Genomic DNA, 13,104 nt, shown 5'->3' on the forward strand with positions numbered 1-13,104 from the left:
CTTTGTCCATTCCTCTTATTGTGTTATGAACTTTTTGATGTTTGCTCTTGTGTGATAGGGATTCCATCTTGAGATAGTAAAGAGGGCCATTGTCATGAGTAGCCAAGTTAAGAGAGACAAGCCAAATGGAGATCTTAGGAGATTGAATCTAAACTGTTTGATTTCTTGTGTGTTTGCTAAGTCAAAAGGAAAGGAGCATCTTGAATAATCTCTATGATTACAAGAAAAGGAACTCCAAGGGTTTTATCTTCTCTCTTATCTTTGTATGCTTTAGGACTAGCCCTTCTCCTCTTCTCTCCACTCTAACCCAAGCCAAAAACCTTTTCTTTCAAACTTTGACTTTGTTTCAAATTAGAAACCTAGGCCTTATGCCTTTGACTTTTCAAAATCTTTTCATAAATACTCATTGTGAATAAATCTTAATCCAACTTTGACTTCATTTTGTAAATAAACCTAACTTGTAAATATAACTCACTTCAAGTTGTTTTTTGTGGTTCCAATGGCCACCTTTGTTAAAACTTTTCAAAAAACATTAGTCATAGGTTTGAGTTATCATAATGGTTGATGTAAATCTCACCTCATCCTTAATGATTGGATTATAAGTCTTCCATACTTATTATAGGGTTAACCCCTCACTAGTATGTTGAAGCCCTCCTCACATGGTGGATTGTTGGTTTAGGTTGAGTTTTCTCCCTTTGATAACAAAAGACCTTAAGGCTTTTGATCAAATCAATTCACCAATCTTTGTGATTTTTACACCGAACTACGAGGTTTTGATCCTACCTTTGTGATGGTACGTAGGCAATGGGTTCATCCATTCAAACAACAGAACTTGTAAATATAATCTATTCTCTTCTCATCCCCCCAATCTTTTGCACATATTTTCACAAATACCAACCTACAACACACATTTGCAAAAAGAGGTCCCCTTAGAGTACTAAGGATGTTTTGGGTGCGTAAAACCTTCCCATTTCATAACCAACCCCCTTACCTAGATCTCTGACATTTTTATTAGTTTTTGATTTGATAAAACTTCTTACTTGGCTTTTGTTCGCTTTTTAGCCTTTCCTTTGGACAAATAAAAGTGCGGTGGTGACTCGAATTGTATGTTTACTTTTGGTCTAGTCAATAAACCTAAAGGTAACGAAAACCTCGCTACACACGCCAAAAAGACTAAAAGTAAAACAGAAAACAAAAATTTATAGATAAAAAACCAAATTTTATAGGAATTAAAACATATAAACTTAATATCTTTTGGTGTCATGAAACAACTAAAAGACCCAAAAGTACTTCGATGAAATGGTAAAGGATCTCTTCCAATTCAATACAGGTCTTAGGTTTGAACTCAACACTAAGTACACATTAGTGTTAAATTTTTGTGATGAAGAGCTTTGTCATCCATTATGGTTCTTCCCGACTCAAAAAATTAGTCTCTACAATTGTGTGCATAGGATACGAAGTTTCTGCTGAAGCAAAAAAACAACTAAAAGAAAGTAGTAATTAAAGAGCAGTTTTGAAACACCAATTAATACAAAAAAATAGAGAAATTAAATGTATTATTTAATTTTCTTAATATATCTAAAACTACACTAAAATAGTTATAATAATAAGAAAAAAACCATAAAACTTCATCTATTTTTCATATTTTGAGTTGCTATTACTATTGGTTGACATACTTTCTTAGGCAACATGTTTAGTCAGATGTCTCAAATGTTGTTGAGACATCCTGACTCAGTTTTATTCTAACGCATTTTTTGGAAAATTTATTTTGGCTTGGGGAAGCCTCTTAGATTTGAGTAGAATTCTTTAAAAAGATTTGGAAACATTCTGCCAATTACCTTAGTGAAGAAATCTCTTAGCACTCCTTGACAAATATCAATGTAAGGCTTGGAACTTATGAGGAAGACATCCTCCATAAAGATGGTCGAATCACTCTTTGGTTGGTCATCATATTTGTTTCTTAGACTCTTGATTGTAAAGCTTCTATAAATAATCTTCTTAATGAAGAATCTTTAGATTGAAGGAGCTTTTATGAGGCCATGAGTGATGATACTTACGGCGTAGAGAGAGACTCATAAAAGAACACAAGAAGAGAAGAAAAATATGAGATGCAAGAGAAGGGAAAAGAGTTACCTATTTATAGCAAACCTTCTGGAGGTTTTAGAGTGAAAAAGTGGCACAAAATCACTTAGGATTATCTCCAGCATATATAACAACCAAATATTTCCAAATTAGTTCATCTATATTGATTTGATTAATGCCCTAATCGATTAGATCCTGATATTTTTGATGATCTCGTGCATTTTCCATTAATGCACATATTTGATTGACTTGGAGGCGAAGTTTAAACCTGATTTAATTTGAAATTTGGAGCGCGTAGGTTACCTAATCAATTAGCTTGTGTCCCTAATCGATTAGGCCACGATTTAGTCTCCTTGGTGCTTTTTGGGCCTTGGACTAGATTTCACATTAGTTCTTATACTTTTTGCACCCCTAGCCAATTGTTATCGCCCCTTTCTTGACAAACACTAGAAAACTCATCCATTTTGTTAGGGGATTTTTTTTAAAGGACGAGCGAATATTAAAGGAACTTATTTATAGAGTTAATCATAGTTTTCCAATTATTTAACCTTTAAATTGTGTACTACATTGGTTAACAAGTAACCTCAATAAAAGCTCTCATTTAGAGAGAACGACAACATAATGTCGCACATTCTTCTCAACAGATTATTGGATGCGAGAGATGGTAAAAGAGCCATATAGATATGTTCACCAGAGACTAATCTTTTCAACCTACTAAGAGGTTAGTTTATCATCACAGATCAGAGATGTTGAGACCATCCTTGACGAACACTTGCTTTGATCATGATTGTTGATATACACCATCAACGAGCATTCTTGGATCATAGACTTCAATTCAAACTATTGTATACTCGAGAGTATACTCCTTACTTTGCATAACTTTATTTATTATGCGCTAAGGCTTCATACAAGCTTTAAAACATACCTACAAAACTTGTTAATGTTTCACCTTTGGTATCAAAATTTTCTTAGATCCACATGCGTTAGTAGTCCTAAGAGGTAGAATGTTGCTCCCTTTAGACCTTCTTAGTTTATCAAGACAAAACAGATCCAAATGGCCAAATATATTATATGAGGATATTTAAAAATAGGTTGATTCACTTTATTCATATTTAATTCTTTACTATATGTTCTACCAGACTTAAACCCTAATCCGATTTTATTTAAGGAAAGCCTTTGACTTTATAAGACAAGTCAATGTCTATTTCCCCTTAGTAAATTTACTTAATGTTCTCATGCAAATATATTACTTCCTTTTTCATAGAGACACAAGTCTCACATATTCTATCTAGGTTTCTTAATATTAGTTATTTAGTGCTTAAGAGCCTCATTGTTCTTTTCTAGAAAATCAAGATAGTCCTTAAGGTATGAGTTATACTTTTTAATATTATAATTTTCTTTGATTAACTTAGCACTTAATTTAAACAACTTCTTGTAAGATAATTTTGTTGCCACATAATTGTCTTCTTTGAGAGAGACTTTAAAACAAAATTCATCTTCTTTGTTTGACAAGGATTCTTCAACTTATTGATTTTGAATTTTTGTTATTCGTAGACGTTTTCTCTTCCTCACTTTTCTCGAATATTCCACTAGATGAAGCTTCTTCTTCACACTTTTTCCATATGAAGTTCCTTTATTTGATGTTGAATTGTGGGGTTTTGAATTGGGGGGGGGGGGGGGAGTTGTGGGGTTTTGAAAAATTATGGTTTAAATCATAAATATTTTCTAAATCAAACTTTAAAAACATTTTCAAGAAAACTTTTGAATTAAGAAACAAAATAAACAGAGTAAAGAAAATAAGAAAAAAGCAAAGAGATAAGGGAAAAAAGAATGACACCATAAGTCTATATGGTTTCAATCTAAAGAAGTGACCTACTCCTCTCCCTAAGAATTGATATTGAGTTTTCCACTAATTCTTGAGATCTTTTAGAAGGTAATTCTAAAAAAAAACTTTTACAAGGAAAGTGAAGTTTCATGTTGACTTATAACTAAACATCGAACAATGGAGTGAAACAATTAGTATTCACACAAAACACCCTACAAAGCTTCAAGAGGTTAGTCCCTAAGCCAAACCAAGATTTTGTATGGACTTATCTTCAAGAGGTTAGTCCCTAAGCCAAACCAAGATTTTGCAGGTACTGTTAGATATTTTCACTCACTTGCAGGTTGCGATGTGAAGCTTTTGACAAAAGATCCCCGTGGAGTCCAATCAGGGACGGGGAATGGAGGAACAGTGAAAAGACGACGGAAGAACGTACGACGATCCTGGAGGATTAATCAAGAAGAGTCTTCAAAGTCAGAAAAGTGGAAAGTTGATACTCTGGTTAGAGGATGAACGCTAGTTCGGCGAGTCGACAGGTGTTCCATGTCAATATTCCGTTTTTTCCCTAGCAGGGTCGGGATTGTTATCTCCCCAGCAGGTTCGAGGTCGGTGTTTCTTCGACAGCCAGGTCTGAAGGTTGTTGTTTCCCCTAGCATGATGGAGCTTGTTAGTTCCCCAGTAAGTCGGAAGGTTGCTGTTTCTCCGCAGAGTGCGTTGGTGGTTTCTTCCCCAGCGAAGTCCCCAAGCGGATCGGGTTCGGTGGAGGTCATCCCGGGTGAGGGTTGTCCTTTCCCCAGTAGCAGTGCTATTCCCCAACAGGGTGGAGATTGGAGTATTGTCGAGTTCCTCAGCAGAGTGCCTCGAGCTCCCCAGAAGAGTCCCTTGAGGGGGATACTTTTTATGCATTCATCATTTAGAGAAGCATAGCATATTGCATAATAAACTACGTAGCATTTCCATGATTATGGACCATTACCCTAAAAAAAATCATGCATCATCATTGCAAGCATAAGCTAGTCTCGAGCCGTGGTTACCGTTTGAGATTTGGTTTCGCCGGTTGGTGAAGATGCTACTCAAGCCGTGGTTACCGTTTGAGAAGTGGTTTCGCTAGTTGGAAGATAAGCATCAGCATTGCAAGCATCAGTTACTCGAGCCGTGGTTACCGCTTGAGAATTGGTTTCGCCGGATGGTGAAGATGTTACTCTGAGGAGTTTAGCATCATGACGTTGGAGCAACAATGTTCCCCAGTAGCGCGATGTTGGAGGAAAATTTTCCGTCGAGCGGAGATGGAAATAAAGATCAAAGAATGTTACGCGATCAGCGTAAAAATCGAAGAATGGAGAAAAGGAAGTGTTGCGGCATTTTCTGGAGAACGGGGTTCAAATGGAGATTGGAGTTGAAGATTGTATCCGGGATGAGGTCCTCAGGATTGTCTTCTTATCATGTGTCACCTTGGACTTTGGCGAGGCCAGGAGAAGTCATTATGGGTATCTTCGGAGGAAGAAATGCACATGATTACCTTTCTGTTGGGAAGGTGTACCCTCTGATATGTCGCCATCAGAGTGGTGTTTTGGTGTTATTTTCGGCGTTGCCAGCGGATTTATCACAAGAAAATGGAGAATGGGGTTCAAATGGAGAGAAGGAAGTGCTGAGCATTTTCTGGAGAGTGGGGTTCAAATGGAGAAAGGGAGACACGGGGTGTTTTCTGGAGAGTGGGGTTCACAACGGCGATCACGAGTTATCGTCAGGCGACTGGGGTTCAAATGGAGATCGGGGTTCATTGTTTGGCAAACAAGAGTAATATGAAGTTGTCGGGGTTCAAATGCGGTGATCGGGGATCATCCGCGCGAAAGAAAATATTTGTCCGGGGTTCAAGAAAAACAAAAAGAGGAAAGCATTAGAAAGTTTCGGGGTTCAAGAAAAGCAAAAAATATAATAATCCCCAGCGGAGCGCAAATTGTTCGTTTGTTCTTGGTATTCAACCACTCTTCACTCTGATCATCTGAAAGCCGAGGCTATTCATATCGACAGGTTCACAGTGGATTGAATAGGGGCAGCTGTAACACCTCAAAATTTGCCCTCCTCTTCTTGGGACTAGTTTAGCATATTGCATTTCATATTTAGGTCATTAGTCATTGCATATTGCATATCATGTGAAAATGAGACAAGTCATCCTCTAAGGTCTTGTCAGAAGATAGAGAGGTTAAGAGATTCAAGCTTGAGGGTCTCCATAAATTGATCACTAGCCATCTGAGGGTTTGTGCTTCAATTAGGGTTTTCTTGGTTCTTCAAGGAGGTTGAGCATTATCTTGTTGGTAAGGATATGTCATCATCATCATGGTTATGTCATTTTCAAGGGGTTCATTATTCATGCTCAGGTTCCTTGGGATTAGGGTTTTGACCTCTAGTCAACCCTAATCAATGACTTTTCTTCCAACCAGGGATTCTCAAGGAGGTGAGGTATTCTATTGATGATGAAGATCACATGGTTATGTGGAAGAGCTTATTGGAGCTAGGGGTTCATTTCTGAGCCAATTCCTCAAGTGGTTGAGGCTCAAGCTGATCAGTGCATTGCCAGGTCATCTAGGCCCCATAAAAGTCAACAGAAAGTCAACTGAGGGCTAGGAGGTGGAGAAATGGGTTGAGACACTTCATTCATGTCCCAAAGAGGCTTATTCATCATGTCAAATACATATCTTGAAGAATTTGAGGTCAGATCAAAAGTTTCCAAAAATGGAAAGTGACCTGTAATTGAAAGTTTCCAAAAATGGAAAGTTTTTGGTCCAAATTCAACTTGATCTTACATCATCAAATAAGCTTCAAATGAAATTTTGTCCAACATGAAAGTTGTAGATCTTTCTCTCCCATTTCCAAAAAGTTCTATTTCATGAATTTCTGATGAATGGTTGAGGAGTTATGCTCAAATGATCACCAAGTGTGCTTGAAACTTCAAAATGCCATAACTTTTGTTTCAAAGCTCCAAATGAAGCCACTCTTTTTGCAAGTTTCTTGTCTTGACCTATCCTTTCCAAATCCAATATTGCATTGCATGAAATTTAATCATATAATCATTTGCCCATGCATGCTCATTTTGGAGGGAAAATGACAAATTTGAATTTGGTGCTCATATGAACAAAATACCATTGCCATTGTGTTCATTGGAAGATTTTGAGTGAGTTTATACCCCCATATGTTACTGTTCACGTGTAAATTAGGCCATGCACCCTCACTTTTCCAAATTTGCAAAACACCTCTCATTGCACTAATCCTAATTAACTCATGACTAATTGTAATTTGGATGTGGTTAAGACAGCATATATAAATCAAATCATAACAGAATTGTTCATAATCTCAAATTCTAGATCTAGATCTCATTTTCCCTCCAAATTTCTCTCTCATTGGAATTCAAATTTTCTCCACACAACCACACATTTTCTTGATAGATCCATCATCCTCATGAAGTTTGGAGCATGAATCAGTCATTTTTTGTGTGGAAATTGAGCAAGGTTTGAAGCATGCCAAGTACATGAACACATCCATGGAAGTTTGAAATTCAACAAGATCTAGGAAGATTCAAGTGTTGTTTCTCATTCAAAGCTTCAAGGCAAGGTTGTTGGAGCTGGTTTGGATCATTTAGAGGCTTGAACACGTACAATTTCATCACTGCCATTCCAGGTTGGTGAAAATTCGAAGCTCTTAATTCTTAATTTTATGGACATGATATTGTAGATCTTTGCATGCTGGTGATTCTGATCTAAATTTCATTGAATTTGGTTGAGATTTGAAGAAGTTATGATGAATTGAAGTTTGATGTTCATAGATGTTTTGCTTCAATTCTTAAATTTGAATTGATGCTGGATTCGTGATGTGCATTGCATAAGCTTTTGATTGATGTAATTTTTGTGCATTTCTGAAGAAATTTTTGAACACGTTACTGTAGCAACCACCGTCTTCATGAAGAAGACGGTGGAAACCACCATGCCTGGCCGTGCGTGAATAGTGCCGTCTGCAACTGGTTCAGCGCTAGGGCTTATCCCTGTGTGCGCTACGTATGCATCCATTTGTCCATTTGATTGGATACGGTTTGACTGACCAAATCCACTTGTGCATTGACCGCTGACATGGACGCCACTTCATAAATGAAGTGATGCGTTTTGATCATTCCCTCGCTTCGATTCCCATTGGATACACTTTGGTGATTTTATTTACTTCAGCGCTTCATTTTTCTGTGCACCTAGTTCGATTCCAGCCGGTGCCACTTTTTTCAAATTGCTCAACCATTTTTACATTTCCCTCCATTTCATCATATATTTTCTTCATTAATTCATATTTTTATGTCAATTTAGAAAATTCATAACAAATTGAAAATGAATCCAAATCACCTCCAATTTTTTGCTATATGATCATCTTGATGTCCTTTATTTTTTTATATGAATTTCATGATTTTATCATTTCTGGAATTTTGATTGTCGACTGTTGATTGAACATATATGTAAAATGTGACATGTTTCATTCATTCTATTGTGAAATGCTCAATAATGATCCAATTGCCATGAAATTTTATATGATGATTCCTAATATGTTGCTTGATGTTTGAGGCTTGGTTTTGTATTTTTCTCATTTTTCATCTCTGTTTTATGCACATGATTGTATGGTGTGACAATGTGTGTCACACAATTTGATGTCATACTTGTGCATTTTCATTTCTAGGTCAAATGAGTTCTTCTGATTATAACTTTTGGCATGATAATTGTGTTAGACATGTTTATATCACATAAAAATTTCCATGATTGTTTGATTCATTTCTGTTTTAATATGGAATTTTCATTCTTGATGACCAATTGTGTGCTTTGAAATTGCCTTTGCCATATCTTGCTCCTTAGATGACTTTGCTTAATGATTTTGATTTGGTCCTTTTTAGGACATGTTCTCACTTGTTTAAATGAGCTTTATGTTGAATATTGGTTGCTGTTTTGATTTTTTGCTTCACTTTTGACCCTAGGCTTTGCCCTAGGGGTTTATACTCACATTTTGAGCTTTGTATTTCAGGTTCAAACATTTAGCTCCATGGTTGATGTTGCATCATCATTTGAGCTTTGCTATTTTGCTTTTGTTTGCTAACATTTGGTTATTTTGTAGGTCCTTTGGTAGTGAATCACTTAAGTGTTTGCCTTCTATGGCTTACTTGTTGTGCATATTGGGATTGTCTGACTGTTGTTGATTGTTTGGTTGTCTGAATGTGAATATTGACTTGTTTGATTTTCTTACAGGTACTTTAGCCGCTTTAACTCATTATTTGAGTTTCTTTGCTTTGCTTGTGGTTAGCATACCACTTAGGTAATCTCTTAAACTCCATGTAGTCTGGAAGACCTGCTATCTTTGGCAGGCACCTGTCTGAAGCCCTCCTTAAGAGGCCATGTTCTTGATTGTTTAATTTTGTGCTAAAGACCTCAATGAGGCATGGTTACATGTAAAGACCTCCTAAGTGAAGAGGCATTGGCAGATAGAAGAGATGTGCAATTCATCCCCTGCTATTCAGTTGAGTCTTTCATCATGCTCGCACTACGTGCTGATGCATTTTGAATAAACACCCAAAATCTTGTATATAGAGTCAGTCAAGTGGAGTAGGGTCCCACATTCTGGACCCCCACGTTTTCATTGATTCAAGCTCACCCAGGTCCGGGTTAAGAGCTATGAGGTCCAACCCTCATTAACTTTCATCTGCTCACCCTGCCGATCAATGTCAGTGGTTAAGAGCCTCAGACACCCTTTCCAGTGTTGGCTTGTTTGTCAAGGTTGATATGACCCCTTGACTAAAGCCCAACCTTGTATGAGCCACTTGTTTGCGTATAGTGTGTGATGGTTGCTTTTGATGTTTATCCGCTTTTGCTTCTCATCCCCTTTCTGTAGGAGTCGTATGATCAACTTTCAAGGAAGTTGAACGTACGTAGACATGGACTTGAGTTGACTCACTGCCTGTGTGAGTCAAACTCTTGTTAGAAACCTCAACCTAGGACTATTGTGGATTACATGACAACTATTAGGCTCGAGTCAGTCTCCCTTTTAGTTTTTTATTTCCCAGTCTCTGGTTAGGATAGAAATTTCTCCCCTATTAAGGGGAACTACGTCGCCCTGATTCTCATACTAGATGAGATACGTAGGCAGGAGATCATGCGAGATCTCTCCGGGCAACCTTTTCCTTTTTTGCGTGTGTTGTTGTGGCAACTATTAGGTCTGAGTTCCCGACTCCCTATTAGTCTGTTTGTTTCTTTTGACGTCTCAGTGTCTCTTTGAGTTTGTGTGACAACTAGTAGGCTCGAGTTCCAGACTCCCTATTAGCTTGTCAGTCTGATAACCTTTTTCTGTGGTGCTCGCTGGTTAGCGATTGTTTGTGTGTTTGGAGTCGGATGTAAGTCCAGGTTTGGCATTCTGTTTCCTGGTTTGCTTGTGTTTGGAGTCGGAAGTAAGTCCATCTATTGGCATTCTGTTTCCTGTTTGTTTTGAGGAGTTAGATATAAGTCCAGCTATTGGCATTCTGTTTCCTTGTTGGGTTTTTCTGTTGACGTCTCAGCGTCTCTTTTCGGTGTTTTGTTTCGGCGTGTGTTAGCCGAACTACGGTAGCTCTGATTCTCATTCCAGATGAGATACGTAGGCATAGGATGCGATATCCTAGCGAGCTTGTTTCCCATTTCCCCGAACTACGTCGACTCTGATGTTTGTGTCTGACAAACTACGTAGGCCCAGGATGCGATATCCTGCCGAGTCCGCTTTCTCCGTCTTCTTCCGCCTGTTTAGTCCAGTGTGTATGCATTCTTTGAGCAGTTATTCAGCAACCTTATTCTTTTCTTCTGAGCGTGGATCCCGTCGAGTACGACGGACGTGAGGGGGTGCTAATACCTTCCCCTTGCATAACCGACTCCCGATCCTTGCAATCTCCGGTCGTAAGACCATTTCCTTTCCAGGTTTACTTCGAGCGTTTCCTTTCCCTCCTTTGGGATAAATAACGCACGGTGGCGGCTCTGTTTGTTTGTTTTTCCCGCCGGTTGTTTTTCGCGGATGCGACAGCTGGCGACTCTGCTGGGGATCTAGAGAAGTTGACCTCTTGCTGGTCCATCTTTCCTAAGCGAGTCAGTCCTAGCGCTCTCTAGGATAGTTTTGGTTGCTTTTACTGCTTTATTTATTGCATTTATGATTATTACACTGTGACTGTATATATTTGCATATGTGTTTGCATGCATCATATTATCACTGTGCTGGATTCTGTACAGGTTGGTTCCGCTGATTTGGGGTGGGTGTTCTGAGTGGGGCTAAAACCCAGGCCCGAGTATACACCTAGGATTAGCGTGGTCTCATGTTGCGTCTCATGTTAGGTCAACATGTTTTTGGCGACGTGACATACCACAAGCCGGACAAGGTTCATTTGAGAGAGCTCTTCCTTTATGGAGTATCCACTTTGGTTGAGTTACCTCATCTGAGCTGGTGACTTTGGTGACCGTTCTTTCCCGGATCTTTGGTTTAGACGATCTTATGAGAGCTGCAGCGACACACCCGAAAGGGCAAACCCGTTGAGTATCTTGTCCGATTGTCGAGACCATTATCCGCCTTAGGATAACCTGATTAGAATTCACCTGTGAGGGGAGGGTTTGATTCTTACAGAGGCATGTTCTGATGGTGACTTTTTGATGGTGACTAATGGTTCAGTTCTTGATCAGAGTCCTATTTATGAGTTGGATTTATGGATTTATTTCTGAGACGCCGGAGTTCTGTCCATGGTATTTATCAGTGGGGATCCGTTTATTTCAGGATTCCCTGGGTTGGTACAGATGATTGTGTTGCTATCAGATCAGTGGTTCTCCAGTGGTGATGGTGATATATCTGTTCCGTTTATTTCGGAACCCTGAGTTGGATTTGTGGTTACTCAGTACCTCAGATGGTTGTGATCAGTTCAGAGACCAGGGCTTCAGTACAGTTGATGTTCGGATGACTTGGAGGATGGCACATTGCATTCATACATCAGCATCATTCACATTTTGCATTTATCTGCATCTAACTCATGTTTATCCATATGCAGGGGACATTCTTGATTGAGATCCTGGTTGAGAGACTTCTTTGTTCCAGATATGAGGACTGGCTTGAAAGATGACGTCGTCTACAGTTTCTTTGACCCAGAGATTGATATGCTGAGAGATATGATAGCATTGATTACACCTGACCGTGTGAGGATGTTCCGTGAGATTTATGGTGGTATTCTGAAGGTGGTTTTCAGGCTCACAGATACAGATAGGAGTGTCATCCATACTCTTCTCCAGTTTTGTGACCCGGGTTTGAGGTGCTTTGTTTTCCCGGATTACTTGTTGGGACCTTTGATGGAGGAGTATGCCAGCATCCTGGGTATTCAGATCAGAGACCAGATTCCATTCTATGTCACTAAGGGAGAACCTGATGTTGCTGAGATTTCTCGTGCTCTTTATTTGAGCCCAGAGGTGACTAAGGGGGGTTTGTTTCCATCTGAGTTTCTTGGAGGCCAAAGCCAAGGAGCATGCTGTTTTGGGTGGTTGGAAGAATGTCTGTGCTTTGCTTGCTTTCAGCATCTATGGAATCATCATGTTTCCTAATCAGAAGAACTTTGTGGACATTAATGCTATCCGATTGTTTATGCAGAGGAATCCCATCCCTACCCTGGTTGGAGATGTCTATTACTCAGTCCATAATCGGAACGAGAAGCGGCGTGGGGGATTGATCCGATGTTGTGCTCAGCTGTTGTACAAATGGTTCATGGGGTATTTGCCTTCCAGAGGTGCCTTTGTCTTTCTTGATCCTACTGTCAAGTGGTCAATCAGGTTGATGGGTTTGCGAGCCAAGGACATAGCTTGGACTCACAATGGTATGGCTGGACGAGATTTCATTTACAGTTGTGGGAGTCTTCCTAATGTGCCTCTCATAGGAGTTCAAGGTTGCATTAATTACAACCCGGTGCTTCTTAGGAGACAAATGGGGTTTGTTGTGGAGGGTCCTCCTCTCGGGCGAGAGATTCAGGAGTCTTTCTACTTCCCAATTGAGGGTAATCCGACAAAGTTGAGGCAAGTGTCTGATGAGTGGCGCGACATTCAGAGGAAGGGCAAGGTTCCTTTTGGTAGGGTTAATAGCAGGTCTTTTCCTCCGTTTGATGATTGGCTTAGGAAGAGGATTGAGCTCACACA

Source organism: Lathyrus oleraceus, chromosome 4, assembly GCF_024323335.1.
Source record: "Lathyrus oleraceus cultivar Zhongwan6 chromosome 4, CAAS_Psat_ZW6_1.0, whole genome shotgun sequence".
Lineage (NCBI taxonomy): Eukaryota > Viridiplantae > Streptophyta > Magnoliopsida > Fabales > Fabaceae > Lathyrus > Lathyrus oleraceus.